General features: G+C 40.8%; 1 protein-coding gene, 1 non-coding gene and 1 pseudogene across 3 annotated transcripts in view; 2 read left to right on the top strand and 1 right to left on the bottom strand.

Moving 5' to 3' along the window:
• Positions 1–21,549, top strand: part of ST3GAL3 (ST3 beta-galactoside alpha-2,3-sialyltransferase 3) — a 152,577-nt gene that overhangs the window by 28,884 nt on the left and 102,144 nt on the right. The gene's annotated exons all lie outside the window — the stretch shown is intronic.
• LOC100946897 lies at positions 15,608–16,563 on the bottom strand (annotated as a pseudogene).
• LOC111721921 lies at positions 21,265–21,327 on the top strand. The gene has a single exon (XR_002770905.1). It is a non-coding gene; the product is annotated as a U7 small nuclear RNA (small nuclear RNA).

The following is a 21,549-nucleotide window of genomic DNA, read 5'->3' as shown; positions in this document are numbered from 1 at the left end:
AATTTTAATACAGGGTTTTCCTTTCTTAAATTGTATATACTTTTTTGGGCACCCTTTGTATATGCATAGAACAGGGAGTAATAAGAAGTAAAATAACAAATTTGAAAATAATGAACTTCTAGAATTGGAAAATACAATGAGAGAAAGAAATAAAAAGCAACCAAATTGGAAAAAAGAAGTCACATTGTCCCTGTTTGGAGATGATATGACTTATATATACTGAAAACCCTAAAGACTTACCAAAAAACTCTTAGAACTGATAAACTCAGTAAGGTCGTGGGATACAAAATTATTATACAAAAATCAGTAGCATTTCTATACACAAACCAACTAGCTGAAAAAGAAACCAGTAAGGCAATCCTATTTATGGTATCTATTAAAAAATAATAAAATACCTAGGAATAAATTTAACAAAGAAGGTAAAAGGCCTTTATAAAGAAAACTACAACACTGATGAAAGAAATCAAAGAGAATGCAAACAAATGAAAACAGATCCCATGCTCATGTATCAGAAGAATGTAATATTGTTAAAATGATCATATTCCCAAAGCAATCTATAGATTTGATGCAATTCCTATCAGAATACTAATGACATTCTTCATAGAACTATTAATAGAAAAAAATGTTGGCTCGGCGCCTGTGGCTCAAGAGGCTAAGGCGCCAGCCACATACACCTGAGCTGGAGGGTTCGAATCCAGCCCGGGCCCACCAAACAACAATGATGGCTGTAACCAAAAAAAAAAAAAGAAAGAAAGAAAGAAAAAATGTTAAAATTTGTGTGGATCTGCAAAAGATGCTGAATAGCCATAGCAATCCTGAGCAAAGAAAGCAAAGCTGAAGGTAGCACACTAACAGACTTCAAAATATTCTATAAAGCTGTAGTAACCAAAACAGCATGGGACTGGCATAAAAATAGACCCATAGACTGATGGAATAGAATAGAGAGAGAACCCAGGAAGTGATCTGTGTATCTATAGCCAACTGGTTTTTGACAAAGTTACCAAGAATACTCATTGGAGAAAGGACAGTCTCTTTACTAAATGGTCCTGGTAAAACTGGATATCCATGCAAGAGAATAAAACTAGAGCCCCACCTCTTACCCTATACAAAAATCAATTCACAATGGATCAAAAACCTAAATGTAAGGCCTGAAACTATAAAGCTACTAGAAGAAAACATAGGGGAAATGTTTCAGGGCGTTGGTCTGGGAATAGATTTTATGAATAAGACCTTAAAAGCACAGACAACAAAAGCAAAAATAAACAAATGGGATTATGTGAAACTACAAAGCTTCTGCACAGCAAAAGAAACAATCAGTACAGTAAAAAGACACCTACAAAATGGGAGAAAATATTTGCAAACTAATCATCTGATAGGGGATTAATATACACAATGTAGAATATACAAAGAACTGAAACATCTTAACAGCAAAACCACATACGGTCCAATTAAAAAATGGGCCAATGATCTGAATAGGGAATATTGCTCATAACAAGACATACAATGCCAACAAATTATGAAAAAATGTTCAAAATCACTAATCATCACGAAAATGCATATCAAAACCACAAGGAGGTATCATCTCACCCCAGTTAGGATGGCTATTATCAAAAAGACAAAAATAACAAATGCTGGCGAGGATGCAAAGAAAGGGGAACTCTTATACACTGGTGGGAATTTAAACTAGTAGAGCTGCTATGGAGCTTGTAAACAAAAAAACAAAGCTATAAATAGAACTACCATATGATTCAGCAATCCCAGTACAGGGCATTTATCCAAAAGAAAGGAAATCAGTGTATCAAAGCAATGTCTGTACATCCATGTTTACTGTAGCACTACTCACCTTAGCCAAGATACCTTGGAATCAACCTAGATGTCCAATAGCCATAAAGAAAATGTGGTATGTATACACAACAGAATATTATTTACCCATGAAAAGAATAAAATCCTATCATTTATGAGAATATGGTTGGAACTGGAAGACATTACATTAAAGGAACAGAAAGTTAAATCTTACATGTTCTCACTTACACGTGAAAGCAAAAATAAGTTGATCTCAGAAGAGTAGAACAGAAAATACTAGGAGGGAGGGAGGAGGGAGAGAGAAATTTGTTAAAGGATACAAAATTATAGCTAGATAGGAAGAATAGTTGTGTTCTATGCCACTCTAGGATGACTATATCTAATAATACACAGTTTTGAAAAGCTAGAAGGAGGATCTTGAATGTTCCGAACACAAAGAAATTATGAATGTTTGAGACAATGGATATGCTATGTATTATCTATATCAAAACATCACTCTGTACCCCCTTAAATATATACCATTTTGTGTCATTAAAAAATAAAAGTACCAAAAAATAACTCAATAGAGGGTTTACCAGCAGATTAGATACAACTGAAGACAGAGTTAGTGAACTGGAAAACAAATCAGAAGAAATTAGCTACAACAGAGGTTGCAAACTTTTTCTGTAAAAAGGCCAGATAGTAAGTATTTTAGGATTTGGGGGCCTTATTTTTTCACTCAGCTCTGCAATTGTAACATGAAAGCATCCATAGACTATGTAGACAAATGAGTATGGTTCTATTTCAATAAAACTTTATGGACACTGTAATTTTAATTTCATATAATTTTATGTCATAAAATATGCTTCTTTTGATTTTTCCCTCTACCCATTAAAAATAACCTAAAACATGAACAACTATAATATAGCAATTATTAATAAAAAAAACAAAAATGTAAAAGAAATTCTTACCTCATGAGCCACATAAAATACAGTCAGTGATTTGGGTTTGGCCCATAAGTAGTGGTTGGCTGATACTTAATTGAGAATGTAACACAGATTTATCAACATGAGCATTGTCTCCTTATCCCAAGTGGTTTTAATTCTTGAACCCTATTCCATAGAAATACTCCTAAAATAACACTATTTCCAGTAATATTCTAAAAATCTTGAAATAGATGTTTTAGATTTTTTTGTCTTCCCTATGGTCTTCTAAAAATTATGCCTTAGGCAGTGCCTGTGGCTCAGTGGATAGGGCGCCGGCCCCATATACCAAGGGTGGCGGGTTCAGACCCATCCCTGGCCAAACTGCGACAAAAAATAGCCATGCATTGTGGTGGGCACCTGTGGTCCCAGCGAGTTGCTGTGAGCTAGGTGATGCCATAGCACTCTACCGAGGGTGATAAAATGAGACTCTGTCTTTACCAAAAAAAAAATTAATAATAACAATAAATAAATAAATGAATAAAAATTATGCCTTTCTGGAATAAATGGATTGGTTTGTATTTCCTTTGAGAATTTCCTGCTTCTGGTATCTATATGACCAAATCACTTGTTAGTGCTATGAAAGTTATTCAGAATACTTAATGTGCAAAACCTTGTTTCTTAATTGTAAGATCCATTGCTCAGAAAGGCAGAATGTTTTGGTAGTTAAAAATGCGGGTTGTAGAGTCAGATATGGATTTTTGAGGCCCAGTTCAACATCTTATTAGCTCTCATCTTGAGTAAGTTATTTAACCACTGTCTTGGTTTCCCACCTTAAAGTAGGCATAATAATAATAGCTCAAGGATGAGATTCAGTGTATCCTGTGCCTTCATTATTGTCTGGTAAACTGGGAAGGAGATAACCCAGGAAGGAGATCTGGGCCTCAGCTTGCCTTCTGCTCCATACCCCAGATTTCATTTCTGCACTCGTTCATTTTGCATATATTTTTGAACACTAACTATGTGTTGAAATTGTGATTTACCAGGGGTGCCCAGCTTTTTTCCTTCTCTTCCACACTTTGGAAGAATAAGAGTTGTCTTGGGCTTCACACTAAATAACAAAAACACTAACAAAAGCTGATGAGCAAAAATGAAAAGGTTTGTGCATGCTTTTCATGATATCCAATAACACAGATAAGCAAAACTGTCCTCAAATAATCTGCATGTATCATATGGGCTGCAGGTTGGACACCCATGTTCTAAGTCATATGCACAGCTTTATAAGCTTGATTAGAAAGGATGTCTTGTGAGCTAGAGTCTTAATGAATGGTAAGGAAGTAATTGAGAACAGCGAGGGAAGGGAAGGAATAGTATTGCTGGATAGTGTGAGCAATGGAGTGGTTTTTGTGGGTTTCTTTAAAAATTTTAAGAAGGATGACATATTTTGGAAACATAAACAGAGTACAAAGAGGATACAAGAGATCCCAAGGTGCATGGATATGAAGAAGGAGCAGCCTCCATTGCAGAGGGCTGTAAAATGGTGTTCTCCAAAGAGATCTTGATTTCTATGAAGGCAGAAGGTAAAAGGAATAATTGTACAGGGTAAAGACATAATGGAAAACTAGAATGTGAGGTGAAAGGAGGGAAGTAGGAAACTGGGCTGAGAAGAGGCAGAGAGCAGTGACTTGAGAAGAAAACTGACAAGGACATAGTTGGGGATGTGAGCAGAATAACTAGGATTTGAGACTGGTGAGTGGGGTGTTGGTGGCCTCCAGGTTGCTCAAGAATTGATCCTTTCCTGAGGTTGAGCACTCAGGCTTCTCAGTGCATGCATCTCCAGCCTGATTGGGTGATACCTCCAGGGACTTAAGTCTGGTCACCTGGAGCCTGGGAGGCTCCAGGCTCTCTCAAAAAGGTATTCTGTGTCCTGGTTCAAAGTCAAGGGCTCTGACTCCAAGGTGAATACTTCTTCATTTGGCCGGTAAATTTCTTGAACAACTACTATATATTAGGAAGTATTCTATGCTCTGAAGATAGATCAGTGAACAAGACATTCAATATACAAAAAGCATTATAAGTAATTAACATTTTTAATATCTTTAAATGTGATAAATGCTATGGAAGAAAATAGAGCTAGGCAAGGGAATGCTGTTGAAGAGATTGAACAGTTAAATAGGACAGTCAGGCTAGGACTCATTGAGAAAGTCTCACTAAATCTGGAGGCAGAGCATTCCAGACAGAACCCTACAGAAGTCTCAGTCTCAGTTATGAGGAATATGACACCATGAGCCAGGAATGTGCCCCTTAGATCAAGGGAGAGAAGAGCCATCTGGAGGCCTCGGAAGAGCCAGATCCTGGAGTCCAGGTGTGTGTTTCCTGAGCTAATGTGAGCCTTCTGGGAGTGGATTTAATTAAATGGAAGTTTCATCTATTTCAGCTAGGTATGGGTAGGTGTTCTGTACTCTGGGAAAGCTCCTGTCTGCCGCCACAATGTGGTGTTTTATGGTTTCCATGTGGATGAGAGCATGGGGACTCTAAGCTCAGTCTGATTTCATAGGGGCATGCATGTGAAAACACAAAGAGATGAAAACCAAACAGCTTAGTCCCTAGAGCCTAGTGAAGACCAGGCCAATTGTGAAAGGTGTACATTCATGGGGCAGTCCAAGTACAGCCTGACGTGGGTTTACTAATTCCAAAACAGCCTGCCAAGTTCCCCTGGCTGCCAGGGGAAAGCATTTAATGAGTTCCTACTGTGTGCCCAATGCCTGACTAGGCACTTTCTATATTACCTGTTCTGCTACATAGACTAAAGGCTCCTAAATTTATATCGTACCAAGGCCTTTTTCTATACACTCCAGACTCATCTATCCAGTTGCCTCCTTCACATGGATGTGTATTAGGCATCTCACACTTTCCATGTCCAAGGCCTAACTGCAGTTTCATACCCCCACTTTCCAGAATCATCCCTGTTCCAGTAAATGGCAACTCCATCCTTCCATTTGCTCAGGACAAATACCTTAGCATCATTTCTTTGACACTGAAATCTAATCATCATCAAACTCTATTGATTTTACCTTAATATCTTCAAATCTAACCGCTTCTCACTACATCCAGACCAGGAGTAGGGAACCTGTAGCCTTTAGGCCACATATGGCTTTCTAGGTCCTTAAGTGCAGCCTTTTGACAAAATTCAAATTTTACAGAGCAAATCCTTTTATTTTTATTAATACATTTTTTGTTCATCTTTTAAATTTTTTATTTTTTTTGAGACAGAGTCTCACTATGTCTCCCTTAGTAGAGTGCCATGGCATCACAGCTCACAGCAACCTCCAACTCTTGGGCTTAAGTGATTCTCTTGCTTCAGCCTCCCAACTAGCTGGGACTATGGTTGCCTGCCACAACACCTGGCTATTTTTTGGTTCTAGTTCTTGTTGTTTGGCAGGCCCAGGCTGGATTCTCCAACCCACCAGGTCTGGTGTATGTGGCTGGCACTCTAGCTGATAAGCTACAGATGCCCAGCCTCATCTTTTAAGTTTTTTATTGTATTTTTAATTTTTTGGCTTTTGAGATAGTCTTACTTTGTCACCCTGGGTAGAGTGCTGTGGCATCATAGCTCAAAGCAATCTCAAACCCTTGGGCTCAAGTGATCCTCTTACCTCAGCCTCCTGAGTAGCTGGGTCTACATGCACCTGTCACATGCCTGGTTAGTTGTTTTTTTTTTTTTTTTTGAGACAGTCTTACCCTGTTGCCCTGTTGTAATGCTGTGGCATTACAGCTCATAGTAACCTCAAAATCCTGGGCTTAGGTGATTCTCTTGCCTCAGCCTCCCACCGAGTAACAAGGACTATAGGCACCCGTCACAATACCCGGTGGGTTTTTGCTGCAGTTTGGTCGGGGCCAGGTTCAAACCTGCCACCCTTGGTATATGGGGCTAGTGCCCTACCCACTGAGTCACAGGTGCCTCCCCTGCCTGGCTAGTTTTAGAAACCAGGTCTTGCTCTTTCTCAGGCTGGTTCTGAACTCCTGAGCTCAGGCAGTTCACCTGCTTTTGCCTCCCAGAGTGCTAGGATTAGACATGAGCCATCATGGCCAGCCATTTCTTTCTGAGACAGAGTCTCACTTTGTCATCTTGGCTAGAGTGCTATGGCATCACAGCTCACAGCAACCTCAAACTCTTGGGCTCAAGTGATCCCCTTGCCTCAGCTTCCTGAGTAGCTGGGATACAGGTACCTGCCACAACACCTAATTTTTCTATTTTTAGTAGAGACAGGGTCTCATTCTTGCTTAGGCTGGTCTCCCAGAGTGTTAGGATTACAGGTATGAGCCACCATGCCCAGCTATTGTATTTTTTAAATGAATTTACTTAAAATACCAAGGAATAAAATAAATTTCAATGAAATAATCCTCCCAGATTGACTGTCTAATTAGAACATTAGTAAGCCATCAGGGCTAAATTGACAGCTGCTATGCTTATGATTTAGTTCTAACTTCCCCTGCCTGACGGACACTATTGCATGAGGCTGGTTGGCCAGAGTTTGTGGGGGTTAGGTATATCAGTCTGTTATCAGCTTTTAACAACAGTTCACTGTGTTTCTGTTTGAAGTGGAATTTGTGAATAGTTGCACAGTTTGACAGTATTTTTTTTTTTTTTTTGAGAGAGAGTTTTACTTTCTCGCCCTTGGTAGAGTGCTGTGGCAGTGTCACTCTGCTCACAGCAACCTCCAGCTCTTGGTCTTAGGTGATTCTCTTGCCTTAGCCTCCCGAGTAGCTGAGACTACAGATGCCTACCACAATGCCTGGCTATTTTGTTGTTGTTGTTGCAGTTTAGCCAGGGCTGGGTTTGAACCCGCCACCTTCAATATATGGGGCTGGCGCCCTACTCACTGAGCCACAGGTGCCGCCCTGACAGTATTTTTTAAATAATGTCTGCTTAACAGCCCATCATGTCAAAGAAGATTGAGAGAACACTGAAAGAAGGAAACAGATTTTTTAATGAGGATTGGGAATTGCAATATTATCTTGTTTCTGCTAAAGATAAGATGATTTACTTGCTTAAGATGAAGTGATGCTGCAATATCAACATTAAAGAAATTCATTGCTCATCAGTATTATAGCACTCACAAGAAGCACAAATATTTTAAATTAGAGTGAAAGGTTCAAAAAGTTGTATTGCAGAAATTAAAAGATGAAATGACATTCTTTCAAGCAGCAATAAGACCTGGAAGTAATGCCACTGAAGCAGCTTGTAAAGTAAGTGCTTTATAAATAATATACTTGGGGATGAGTTTGCAAACTTAACTATCAGACTTCATATACTTTCGTTCAGAAGTATTGCATGAAGTTTTTCTGTTATTTGAAGGCTAATTCATGCTGCTAATCAGTTGCGGTACATGAAAGAGGAAGTTGTTTGTATTTTGAAATGGTATCAGGATCTAAGCACCCTACAACTCAACAATGCAGTCTTTCACAATTTCTACACCACTGAATGGCTTCCCTTTTCCCCAAATGAAGTATAAAACCTGTGCAAGTCAGCAGTATCAGTTGATTCATCTAAAGAGATTCATCTAAACAATATATATGAAATATCATAATTAAGTTCATAAACTTACCACCATGGGCTTATATTGACAGCGCTGTACAAACAACTCAGCAAGAATTCATAACCTTGGTATATCAGTGTCTCATAGCTGTGTTCATTTCAATGTGTAGTGGTGTCTTGTTGAGTGGCATTCATTATTGTTGTTGTGTATTTTTGTGTGTTATCATAAGAATGTGGGAACTTGAATTAGAGCAATGAACATACATTCATAAATTTCTTGTTAAACTTGGCACAAGTGGAAGTGAAATCAGGAACATGTTAGTCCAAGTTTACAGGGGTAATGCAATGAAGAAAACAGCAGTGTACAAGTGGATTAAATGTTTTTCTGAGGGGAGAGAAAGCAGTGTGGCCAGTAACAAGTAGAAATGATGAAAATATTACAAAAATGTATTGAATTGTGCATCAGAACTGTTGGCTGACTTTGAGAAGACAGCCATTAATAGAGATATAGTTAGGAAAATCTTAACTGAAAGTCTTAGCCAAGAACCCATGGCTCTTGCGTGACATCAATGCACCAGCTCACACAGCACTGTCTGTGAGGGAGTTTTTAGCCAATAAACAAATAACTGTATTGGAACACCATCTCTACTCAACTGATCTGACCCCCAGTGACTTTTTCCCTTACCCTAAGATTAAGGAAATGTTGAAAGGTAGTTTGATGACATTAAGGACATCCAGGGCAATATGATAGCAGCTCTGATGGTCATTTCAGAAAAAGAGTTCCAAAATTGCTCTGAAGGGTAAACTAGACACTAGCATGGGTACATGGCTTCCCAAGGAGAGTACTTCAACAACAACTGCAACAAAAAAATAGCCAGGCATTGTGGCAGGCACCTATAGTCCCAGCAACTTGGGAGGCTGAGGCAAGAGAATTGCTTAAGCCCAAGACTTTGAGGTTGCTGTAAACTGTGACACTATGGCACTCTACCAGGGGTGACAAAATGAAACTTTATCTCCACACACACAAAAAAAATCCCTTTCTGTCATTTCTATTAATTGTTTATAAATGGAATCCTCTGCAATAACTACCTCATGATCCCTTGCAAAGGAGTGCTATATTCTCTTTTATTTATTTATTTATTTTTGAGACAGAGCCTCAAGCTGTCGCCTTGGGTAGAGTGCTGTGGCGTCATTGCTCACAGCAACCTGAAACTCTTGGGCTTAAGTGATTATCTTGCCTCAGCCTTCCAAGTAGCTGAGACTACCGGCGCCCGCCACAACACCCAGCTATTTTTGGTTATAGTTGTCACTGTTGTTTGGTGGGCCCAGGCTGGATTCAAACCCCCCAGCTCCGGTGTATGTAGCTGGCGTCTTAGCTGGTTGAGCTATGGGTGCCAAGCCAGGGTGCGTATTCTTGTTTTTCTTGTTGTCAGAATTTCTTCATTGATTTCTCCTCTTGTGTGTTTTCTTCCTGTTCACTTTCTTCCCCTATTTTTTTCTTCTCAATACCTCCTTCACTTTAAATTACCTGAGCTTAAGTCTCAGAGCTTAAGTGATGAAGTGATTTTTTGGTATAAGGCCAAAAGGAAGATAAGGGTAAAGGGCAAGAAGGGAAGATAAGAAGATAAAGAAGAAGAAAAAAAGACAGGGGTAGAAGTAAATAATTGAAGAAAAGGAAAGAAAAAGGACAATAAGAAAGAAAGTGATAGGAAAAATGCTGGTATTCAGTGGGGTCCTTTAATCACACCCACAGATCTAGAACTTTGGGGGGTGGGCTGGGCAGATCCCTTGAAGTCAGGGGCTCATTAATAGCTTGGACAAAAGCAAGACCCCACCTCTGCCAAATACAGAAAGAAATCAGCAGTGTGTTGCAGTAGGGATCACCAATAGGCCAAAGCTAGAAGGACACCCAAGACCATGAGCTTATGGCCTTCTTGAGTCAGACCAATGCTGTGGCTTCCCCAGCCAGACTAATGCTGTGACCCCAAGTCCTCAAAGAAGAGAGAAAAATGGGAAAAAAATAGATTTAAAAAAATTAAAAATATAGTTGTGTGAGGTAAAGAAGAGAGAAGAGAGATATCTTAGCTGTTGTATATGAAATTTATGTGGGAAAGATGAGAAAAGTAGAAAAATATCTACAAAAAAAGAGAAAAAAGGAGGGAAATAAAAAATAAAGAAAGAATAAAAGGGGCTGAAAAACCATAGCAAAAATGAAGGAGCCCTTGCTATTGAAAAAAGTAAAAAAATGAAAAAAGGAAAATACAGCCAAACAAAAAAAAAAGTAAATAAAAATCAATAAGAACAACAATAACAAAAGAGAAAAAAAGGAGAGAACTAAGAAAAAAACTGAAAAAAAGTAAACATAAATATATATCTATAAAACATAAATATATATCTATATCTACATATGTATATATAGTATAGATATCTAATACATATATAGATATATATAAATTGTAATATATTGCCTGGACAACAGGTTGTGCTATACTGTTAGGAGACAGAGAATACATGCTAGATTCACTGTATATGGTGGGGGTTAGAAGTCACTTTCTAGTTGCAAAGGAGACCGGATCTTCCTGACATTTTTGCCCTCAATATGGGCCCGTTCTCTTCATGAGCTTTCAGTCCCCACAGGACTGAGGTCCCAAAGCTCTCACCAGGACATCAGACAGTGTCCCCTGATAACAAAGCAGCCCTCCTAGGAGGTGTTGGGGCTGCTCAGCTCACTCCAACCATGGCTGTTTCAGCTCAGCAGACACTCCAGAGCCAGCCATACACTAGGATCCTGAGGACTGATCCTCTTGAATAAGTGATCCTCCCACAGTGGCATCACCCTGCCAGCAGCTAAGCTGATGGGAGAACCACTCCACCTGGTGTTTAATCCTGGCCACTGGATGCTGTTTGAGTCTACTTGCTGCCCCAGCAAGCAGGCCAAAAATCAAAATACTGCAGGAAAACTTCTTCCTATCCCCAGAGCTCCATGGGCAAGCTGGCCAAGTGACCAGCCTCTGCTTGTACTGCCTTCTGCATTGGTTTTCCTCAGCACTAGACTTCCTCATTGGCTTCCAAAGTCTCCTACTGCTTCACTGTGCCCCCAGAAGGATGTTTCTGTGCAGATTCCCTCAGGCCGAGGTGGCCAAAGACCCCTTCCCCTATCTCACCATGAGTAGCCAGCAAGATGTCTCTAGTCTACTATCCTACTCCACCCTCCCTTGAATATTTCTTCGCAAGGTACAACCAAGTCTATACATGATTTGTGGCAAAAAATTCAAGCATTTCAAAAATATCTATCTGTTTTCAAAACTTTAAAAAAAAATGTTTAGATGAACATTTTCCTTAGTCAGCAAAGGCCACTGATGAGCAGGATGATGTGTGTGAATTATTTGAATAATACACAGCTGTTATAGACTTATTAATTGGAGAATATAAAAGGTTTACTGACTTTGAGAATTGTGACATCACATTTAAATGAGCATTTCAGCCTTAGCTAGTTGATATCACAAAGATACCTAAAGAACTACTGACAGAATTGATTGAGCCCTCAGTAAATGACATTTTAAAGTCATTTAAATGGGTGTGGTGGGTAGGTGTGGTGGCTCATGCCTGTAATCATAGTACTCTTAGAGGCCAAGGCAGGTGGACTGCTTAAGTTCAGGAGTTTGAGACCAGCCTGAGCAAGAATGAGACCCTGTGTCTCCTAAAAATAGAAAAAGTAGCTAGGTGTGGTGGCACATGCCTGTAGTTCCAGCTACTTGGAAGGTTGAGGCAATAAGATCACTTGAGCCCAGGAGTTTGAGGTTGCTGTGAGCTAGGCTGAGGCCATGGCATTCTACCTGAGACAACAGGTTAAGACTCTGTCTCAAAAAACAAAACAAAACATTGTTTGATTCTAAGATCCAATAGGAATGTGAAAAAATGTAGCATAATACGCACACCTTTAGCAACATACCCGAAAAATACTTATGTTTCAAGCACTTATTATTGAGAATCTATATTCTTCCTAACCCAAATCAAGATTCCGTTTTTTTTTAGACAGAGCCTCAAGCTGTCCCCCTGGGTAGAGTGCGGTGGCATCACAGCTCACAGCAACCTCCAACTCCTGGGCTCAAGTGAGTCTCCTGCCTTAGCCTCCCAAGTAGCTGGGACCACAGGTGCCCACCACAACACTGGGCTATTTTTTGGTTGCAGCTGTCATTGTTGTTTGGCAGGCCCAGGTTGGATTTGAACCTGCCACTTTAGGTGTATGTGGCTGGTGCCTTAGCCACTTGAGCCTCAGATGCTGCGCCAAGATTCCTTTAAGGTTAGGAGTGATTGACATCCATATCTGGAGGATTAAATGAAACTGTGGATCTCCATACTGCAATAAAATATTCAAATGCTTTCCAGCAAAAAAGAGACACAATTTTTAAAAAGTCATTAAAAGCTTAGTTAACTTTGGCTTGGTGCCTGTGGCTCAAGTGGCTAAGGCGCCAGCCGTATACACCTAAGGTGGTGGGTTTGAATCCAGCCCGGGCCCGCCAAACAACAATGATGGCTGCAACCAAAAAGTAGCCAGGTGTTGTGGCAGGTGCCTGTGGTCCCAGCTACTTGGGAGGCCGAGGCAGGAGACTCGCTTGAGCCCAGGAGTTGGAGGTTGCTGTGAGCTGTGATGCCACAGCACTCTACCCAGGGGGACAGCTTGAGGCTCTGTCTCAAGAAAAAAAAAAAGCTTAGTTAACTTTAACAAATAGTTTTTTTGAATTATGAAGTTATATTTTTATAAAATAATGTACATTTAAAGTATATCTAGTTGATGTTTCTTGAATGCAGCCTTATTTAATTATAGCTAAATTAATGTGGCCTTCAGATGTGAAAAGCTTCCCTATCCCTGCTCCAGACCATCATCCTGTCCAAACGACTATCACCTCCCACCTCATTTTTGCACTCCCAATTCATCTCTTCCCTTCTATACTTGCTTCCTCATGGTCTACTTCCACACCAAAGCCAGTGATCCCATTAAAATGTGAGATAGATCTTGTTGCACCTGTTATCGGGACTTTCCCCTGGCTTCCCATTTCTTGTAGAATGAGAGTCTTTGCAGTGCTCCCCAAGGCCCTGCACGGTCTGTGCTCTGGTTTTCTTGCTACTCCCCTTGTTTATTATTTCATAGTGGGTTCCTTCCTGTGACTCAGATACTGCAGGACCATTCCTGTCTCAGACTCTTGGCATTTTCTCATTCCTTTCTTTGGAACACTCTTTCCCAGATACCTGCGGAGATTGTTAGTCTCTTACCCTTTCAGACCATTGCTCAAATGTCACCTTCTTAGTGAAGTCATCCCTGCATATCCCATTTCAAATTGTAACCCCATTCCCCCATTGGCATTCCCCATTCTCCTTTACTGGATCACCTTCTCCAATGTTTATTATGTTCCATATATATTTACTTATTTATTGCCTATCTCCACTGACTAGTGGGTTTTATCTGTTTTGTTCATTATTATTTCCTAGCACCAAAAACAGTCCCTACTGTGTTACTTAGTGATTGCTCAATAAATATCTGTCACATGGATGAATGAATTGGTGGACAACTCTATGAAGTAGATGTATTTAAGTGCCTCTTAACAAAAGAAAAATTGACCATAAAAGGGAAAAATAATTTACTTGTGTTTGTAAAACTCCATGTGATTGGGCAGTGCCTGTGGCTCAAAGGAGTAAGACACCGGCCCTATATGCTGGAGATGCTGGGTTCAAACCCTGCCTTTGGCCAAAAACTGCAAAAAAATAAAAAATAAAAAACCTCCATGTGATCAAGCCAGTATTTGAATCTTTTTCTGCCTAGCTCCAAACTTTCTACTTTCACACTATTCGAGATAGTTTTCTATTTTTTCCAAACCCTTACTGTCAATCTGATCCTAAGTTTGAACAACTCTGCTATAAGCTTTGCAAGGCAGGACCTATGCGTGTCCTGATCACACATGTATTCACAGTGTTTATGGTGCATAGCGAATATTTGTTAAATCAATTAAGGACAATACAAAGGGGGTATAAGCAAGAGAGAATAATATCACATTTAATATCAATACCTGTATCACCTAAGTATCAATGTGGAAAGATGTTTTAGAGAGCAGGGAGTACAGTGGGAAGGCCTGTCAGATGGCCCTGTCTATGTCTAACCCTGAGTTTCATAGTCATATGAACAGACTCTCACTTGAACGATTGCTGCTGTCATCACACTCACTTCAGAGGGCACAGCTTCTCTTGAATACTTTTTTTTTTTTTTGAGATAGAGCCTCAAGCTGTCCCCTTGGGTAGAGTGCCGTGGCATAGCTCACAGCAACCTCCAACTCCTGGACTAAAGCAAGTCTCCTGCTTCCACCTCCCAAGTAGCTGGGACCACAGGCGCCCGCTGCAAAGTCTGGCCATTTTTTTTTATTTTTTGGTTGCAGCCATCATTGTTGTTTGGCGGGCCTGGGCCGAATTCGAACCCACCACCTTAGGTGTATGTGGCTGGCGCCTTAGCCACTTGAGCCACAGGCACTGAGCCATTCTCTTGAATACTTTAAGAGAGAGAGGGAATTTTTTTCTTGGTTCTTGTAAGCAAAGGTAAAAATATTTCACCAAAGATTAAAAAAAAAAAAAGGATCACAGAGCAATATGAGAGTACAAGAAACTCAAAGAAGTAGACTGATTTGCAAAATTCAAAATTTTGTCTCTTCTACAGCTAGTGTGAGTGCAGCCATGCTCAGTTCACAGCAGGAGAGCACAGAATTGCAGAGTCTGGCTAGGTTCTTTGCTTCACAACTTCTGGCCCTTCTCATAGTTCAAAGACTTGCACTTCGACATCTTGATACCTTTGTAATCAAGACCCAAAGAACTACATTCCCCACTTTGCAACTCGCCTAGGACTCTCTTTGTATGGTGGTTCTCAACCTGAACTGCATACTGGAGTCAGTTGGGAGCTTAAAAAATTACTGATGTCTGGATCCCATACCCTAGAGCAGTGTTTTTCAGCCTTTTTTCATCTCACTGCACACTTGAATCTATAGTTAAACTTCCATGGCACTCTTAAATTATGTTGCTAAATATATATACTTACCGTGCTTTGAACTTCTTTTGAAAATAATTTATTTAATGATCTTTAAAAATTTTCATGGGACACTTAAGATCCTCTCACAGCACACCAGTGTGCCATGGCACACCAGTTGAAAATCACTGCCCTAGAGATTCTGAAGATATCAGGCAAGGATGCAGCCTGGGCATTGGTTTGTTTATTTTTTCTTTGTGTCTTGAACCTTTTTATTGTCCTTGGAGCTGGAGTCCCCATCAGAGGCTGCCTCCTTTTGCCAAGGGTCCAGGGCCAAGTGGTATGGTGGCAGCTGGCTTAGTTGGTAGATGGCTTGGCTCACTCAACATTGAGGATGAAATGATCATAGCCAAAGCCAGACACCCCAGCAATGGCACATGCAGCACCCTCACAGCAGTGGAAGCTTATGAAGGCAAAGCCCTTGGACTGGCCAGTGGTCTTGTCCTTAGCCAGGTAGATGTGGGAGATGGAGCTGAAGGGCCAGAAGAGATCCTGTAGGTCGGTCTCATGTGTGTCCTCTGACAGGTTGGTGACATGGATGGTGGTATTGTCATCAGCTCTATGGATAGGCTGCATGGACTCCCCGCAGCGGCTGGCCCCATCCTGAAGGCTTGGTGGCACATATTTCCCTGTCTTGTTCTGAGCTGCCTGCACAGGCTCCAGCTCTCTTGGCAACTTCTCTTTCTTGCCAATGGACAGGCCCAGCTGCTCTGCCAGGTTCTTCTGCATGGGCCCCAGGGTGTCCTTGTAGAGACAATGGGTGGTCCAATGGCCTCCCTTGCAGATGTGGCAGGACACTATCTTCTGGCCCTTTAGCTTGTTCATTGGGTCCTCCTCTTCCTGGCAGTTCAGGTCCTCTTTGCTGGTGATGAATGTCATAGAGACATCATCACTAATGGTAGTGGTGGCCACATTGGGCCCTAGGGGGTCAAACTCTGAGTTCCCAAACTTCTTCCAGTTCTTCCTCCTCGCAACCACCTTTGAGGCCTTCCGGGTTTCAATCCTGAAGACAATCTTGAACTTCTTGCCATCATCATCTATCTTGTACTCGGTCACTGTCTTTATGTTGCCATTGATGATGTCCTTGGGAGGTGGCAGTGGAGCTCCAGGCAGTAGCTTGGGCTCTGGGCTGGTGTCTCTGGTGGCCAGAGGGAGCCCTTTGAGGAGCTCACTGGTGACACATTTGTCGTCCTTTCCCTCCTCTTCCACCTGGTTGGTCTAGCTCGGCTTGAATCAAAGTCTCCAGTTGGCATTTCAGAAAGTCTTCCCCATGCAGCTCTGTCCCTGGCCTGGCACTGGGGTTTTTAAAGCTGCCCAAGTGAGTCTAATACACAACCAAATCAAGAACCACTGTTGTAATAAGATTCTGTTTCTTGTCTGAGGAACTCCCCACTTCCCCAGGTGATTGACCCCAAGTGTAAATCTGTCTGTACTCAGGAGTGGTCTAATACCTGAGACCTCAACACCCAGAGATTCTGAGTTAGTTGGTCAGGAATCAGGCTCAAAAACCTTTATTTTTAAAAGTCCCACAGATGATTCTAATGTGCAAGGTCAAGAACCATAGAGGTCTAGCCATCAAGCCTGTCACTATAATCATATCTGAATACAGCATAATAATTCCTGCAGAATATCTCAGTAGGTATGTTAGGATAGTGAAATTCTAGATACTTTCTTTTCTACTTATTGTTCTTATGATACCTTTATAATGAAAATATATATTTGGATGTACCTTTTTTCAGTAATTTTTTTTCAAACTCTCTTTATGAGCTGTAGATCTCTGTTCACAAAAACCATTTTATATGACTTTTTGGTTACCAATCTTCTCTCTAGTTTTTCTTTATGGTCTTTTAAAATTTCAACCAATTGAACGGTTTCCCATACATTTTATTGATGAATTTATATCTCTCTCTCTTATCTATAATTGAAATAAATATATATATATATATATATTTTTTTTTTTTGGCCAGGGCTGGGTTTGAACCCGCTACCTCCGGCATATGGGGCCAGCACCCTTCCCCTTTGAGACACAGGCGCTGCCCTGAAATAAATATTTGTATAAAGATGTAGTATCTGTCTTTTCTATGGTGTCAAAACTCTAACAGGTCTGAGGGTGGAACACGTTAAGTCTGGAGGATTAGACAGAGGCCAGATTATGTTGGGCCTTAGAGATAACAGGAAGTTTGGGCTTCATCTTGAGGACAAAAGGTTTTAAGTTTTAATCAGATGAATAAGACAATCAGTTTTGTCCCTTAGGAAGATAACTTTGGTTGCAGGAAAGTAGATGGAGTGGGGTGGGGCAAATGGAAAGGGAGAGGGTACTTAGGAGGCTATTACAGAAGAAGGGAGTAAAAATCAATGGAGAAAAACCAAAAAATCAATATCTAGTTCTTTGAAAATATCAATAAAATTAATAAAGCTCTCAAACTAGGCTAACCAAAAGAGAGAGAGAATATAAATTACTATCAGAAATGAGATAGGGATCATCACAACTAATCCATAGACTTTTTTTTTTTGTAAAGACAGAGTCTCACTTTATCACCTTTAGTAGAGTGCCGTGGCATCACATAGCTCACAGCAACCTCCAACTCCTGGGCTTTTGCCTCAGCCTCCCGAGTAGCTGGGACTACAGGTGCCTGCCACAACGCCCGGCTATTGTTTTGTTGCAGTTTGGCTGAGGCCGGGTTTGAACCCGACATGGTCAGTATATGGGGCCAGCGCCCTACCTACTGAGCCACAGGTGCCACCCTAATCCTTAGAGTTTTAAAGGATAAGAAAGGAATTATCTGTTTTGCCTTATGTAAGTTTTGGTAGTCTGTGTCTTTCAAGGAATCAATCCATTTTATCTTAGTTATCAACTTTTCATGGACTCAGAGTTGGATAAATCTGTCAGTAGATGATGTATATGTGTGTGAATGTGCAGGGTGTGTGTGTGTGTGCACGTATACATACGCATATAAGAATGAAGAAATCCATTAAACTCTAATGAAAGAAATTAAAGAAATTGTCAGGGTCCTACCCTGAGAGCGGCATCCGCTGAGACCTGTGGAAATGACTGAAGAAATACAGAATTAGAAGCGATGGTAAAGAAAGACAAGAGACATAGAGTAGAGCACAGGGGTCCATTGCCCATTGTGGGATTCCGGAGATGGCTCAGAATGTTTGCTCCACCCCCATTTTATTGAAGTCTATTTGCCCAGAGAGTAAGATGAGGGAGGGAACAAAGACATCTGCAATTTCTCAAATTGATCATATCAGCTTCTATTGTTACTATAGTTAACCTTAAGGGTGGCCTTCAGTAGTCTGAAATCTGAGCCTTGTATTGGGAGAGCCTCCTGCTTGAAGTCTTCACACACCATCACACACACAGATTTTTAGGGAGGTGTTAAACTGAGCGTTAATCTCCTCTGAGGGGTTAGTGGGAGGAAGGCATTTTCCTCCCATCACCACCACAGAGGATTTTCCTAAGGGATATAAGCTCTTCTGCCCATATCTTAGAGCTCTAGTTGCTCTCTTGGTCTCTGTCCCAGGCAAATGCAAATCTCCACTATGGGTATCTGTTTTGCCTGTTTAATGATGCATCTTTTCTTAGCACTTGTCATAGCCTCTTCTGTGGCCATTATTCTTCTCAGAGAGCTCACAGACCCAGCAGGGAGTTTATAAGCTGTATCCCCAACAGACTAGAAGTTCAGAAAAGGCAAGAAGCATGCTAGCAATGGCTAGCTTAAATATAAACTAGCTGACTTTCCTTTGTTCCCACTCACTCAGCTTACTTTTTATTTTCTTCTTTTTCTGGGGGTGCTTTCCTTTGCCCAGAATGGGGGTCTTCAGTCCCCATTCTCCCAGCAGAAATCTAGGTAAATGGAGAGATAATTTCACATTCAGATAGAAAGACTCAATATTGTTAAGATGTCGTTTCTTCCCAACTTGATATATAGATTCAGTATATCCTCAATTATGTAAAATCCCGGCAAGTACTTTTATGAATATCATCTTATTTTAAAGTTTATATGGAAAGGCAAAAGACCCAGAATAGCCATTATAATGTTGATGAAGAATAAAATTGGAAGATTGACACTACTTGACTTCAAGCTTACAGTAAATCTACAGTAATGAAGATAACATAGTATCAGAAAAAGAACAGACAAATAGATAAAGTGAATAGGATAGAAATCCCAGAAACACACCCCCAGAAATACCATTTCTTGATCACTGACAAAGAAGCAAAGGCAGTTCAATAGAAAGGGATAATTTTTTTCAGTAAATGGTATCGGAACAACTAGATATTCATGTGCATGCATTAATCTTTCATGTTTTACTCTTCACAATAATTAACTTAAAATGGAACCTAAGGAGACCTAAATGTAAAATACAAATACAAAGCTATAGAACTTATGGAAGGTAACACAGGAGAAAATCTAGGTGATGCTGGGTTTGGCAATGAGTTTTTAGACACAAAACCAAAAACACAAATCCAGGAAATTTTATTAAAATTTAAAACTTGTGCTCTGTGAAAACCACTGTTAAGAGAGTGAAACAAGGTGCCACAGATTGGGAAAAGTATTTTCAAAACATATACCTTATAAAGGACTTGTGTCCAAATTGTACAAAGAACTCTTGAAACTCAAAAATCAGAAAACAACCAGCCTGGTTATATAAAAACTGAGCAAAAGATCTGAACATAGGGCAGCACCTGTGGCTCAAAGGAGTAGGGTGCCGGCCCCATAGGCCAGAGGTGGTGGGTTCAAACCCAGCCCCGGCCAAATACTGCAAAAAAAAAAAAAAAAGATTTGAATATATACCTCACCAAAAAAGATATATGGATAGCGAATGTTCATACGAAAAGATGCCTGGGCTCAGTGCCTGTGGCTCAAGCGGCTAAGGCGCCAGCCACATACACCTAAGGTGGCGGGTTCGAATCCCCAGCCCGGGCCCACCAAACAGCAATGATGGCTGCAACCAAAAAATGGCCAGGCGTTGTGGCGGGCGCCTGTAGTCCCAGCTACTTGGGAGGCTGAGGCAGGAGACTCGCTTGAGCCCAGGAGTTGGAGGTTGCTATGAGCTGTGATGCCATGGCACTCTACCCAGGGGGATAGCTTGAGGCTCTGTCTCAAAAAAAAAAAAAGAAAAGAAAAGATGCTTGGATCATATGTCATTAGGGAAGTGCAAATTAAAACAGCCGTGGAATACCATCACACCTATTAGAATAGGTAAAAAGGAAAAAAACCCCAGCAATCTCAGATGCTGGCAAGGATGTAGGGCAATAGGGATTCTCATTTATTGCTATTAAGAATGTAGAATGGTTTGGCCACTTTGTTTTTTGGGGGGGGCGGGGTTTTTTTTTTTTTTTTTTGAGACAGAGTTCCATTTTTGTAACCCTTGGTAGAGTGCAGTATCATCACTGCTCACAGCAACCTCAAACTCTTGGGCTTAACCCTCTCAAGTAGCTGGGACTACAGTTGCCTACCACAATGCCTGGCTTTGTTGTTGTTTGTTTGTTTGTTTGTTTGTTTTCTTAGCAGGCCTGGGTCAGATTTGAACTCACTCAGTGCATGTGGCCTAACCACTGAGCTATGGGTGCCCAGCCGGTTTGGCCACTTTGGACACAGTTGGCAGCATCTTACAAAGCTAAACATAGTCTGACCATGTATTCTAGTAATCACCCTCCAAGGTGTGTACCTAATTGAGTTAAAAACTTACGTCCACACAGCAACTGGGAGCAGCCAACATCTCCATCATTGTGTATGGATAAATAAACTGTGGTACATCCACACAGTGAAATGTTATTTAGCACTAAAAACACATGAGCCATCAAACCTTGTTGTTGGGTCCATAGGTGGCATAATGATTTATCGATGAGGGTTTAGAGCAATGGGCAGAGAACATGTACTTACATATTTATTTATTATTCAGTTATTGCACATGAAAATTCTTTGTGGTATCTGTTAAAGCTCTCTTAGAACTTACAGCCCTTTTAGAATTTACCTAGCAGGCCTTCCGGTCTCTACCAGAGGGACACCACTGAGAGACCACCAGGAACACATGTAAAAGCAAAGGAGCCTTTATTTTCAAGCATATGCTCGGGTCACACCTCTGGACAGCATGAACAGCATGACTGTGCAGAGGCGACCCTGTCATAGAAGCGAAGTGGTTTTTATACATTCTAGGGGTGACAGCAACTGGGTGATTGGTTCATTTTGCATCTGGTTGGGGATTGGTTGGAACTCAATCCCAGACAGGAT

The sequence above is a fragment of the Otolemur garnettii genome, unplaced genomic scaffold (assembly GCF_000181295.1).
Source record: "Otolemur garnettii isolate 467f Iridium unplaced genomic scaffold, OtoGar3 scaffold00202, whole genome shotgun sequence".
Lineage (NCBI taxonomy): Eukaryota > Metazoa > Chordata > Mammalia > Primates > Galagidae > Otolemur > Otolemur garnettii.
The sequence above is the reverse complement of the archived record's forward strand: the minus strand, read 5'-3'. Positions and strand labels throughout refer to the sequence as shown.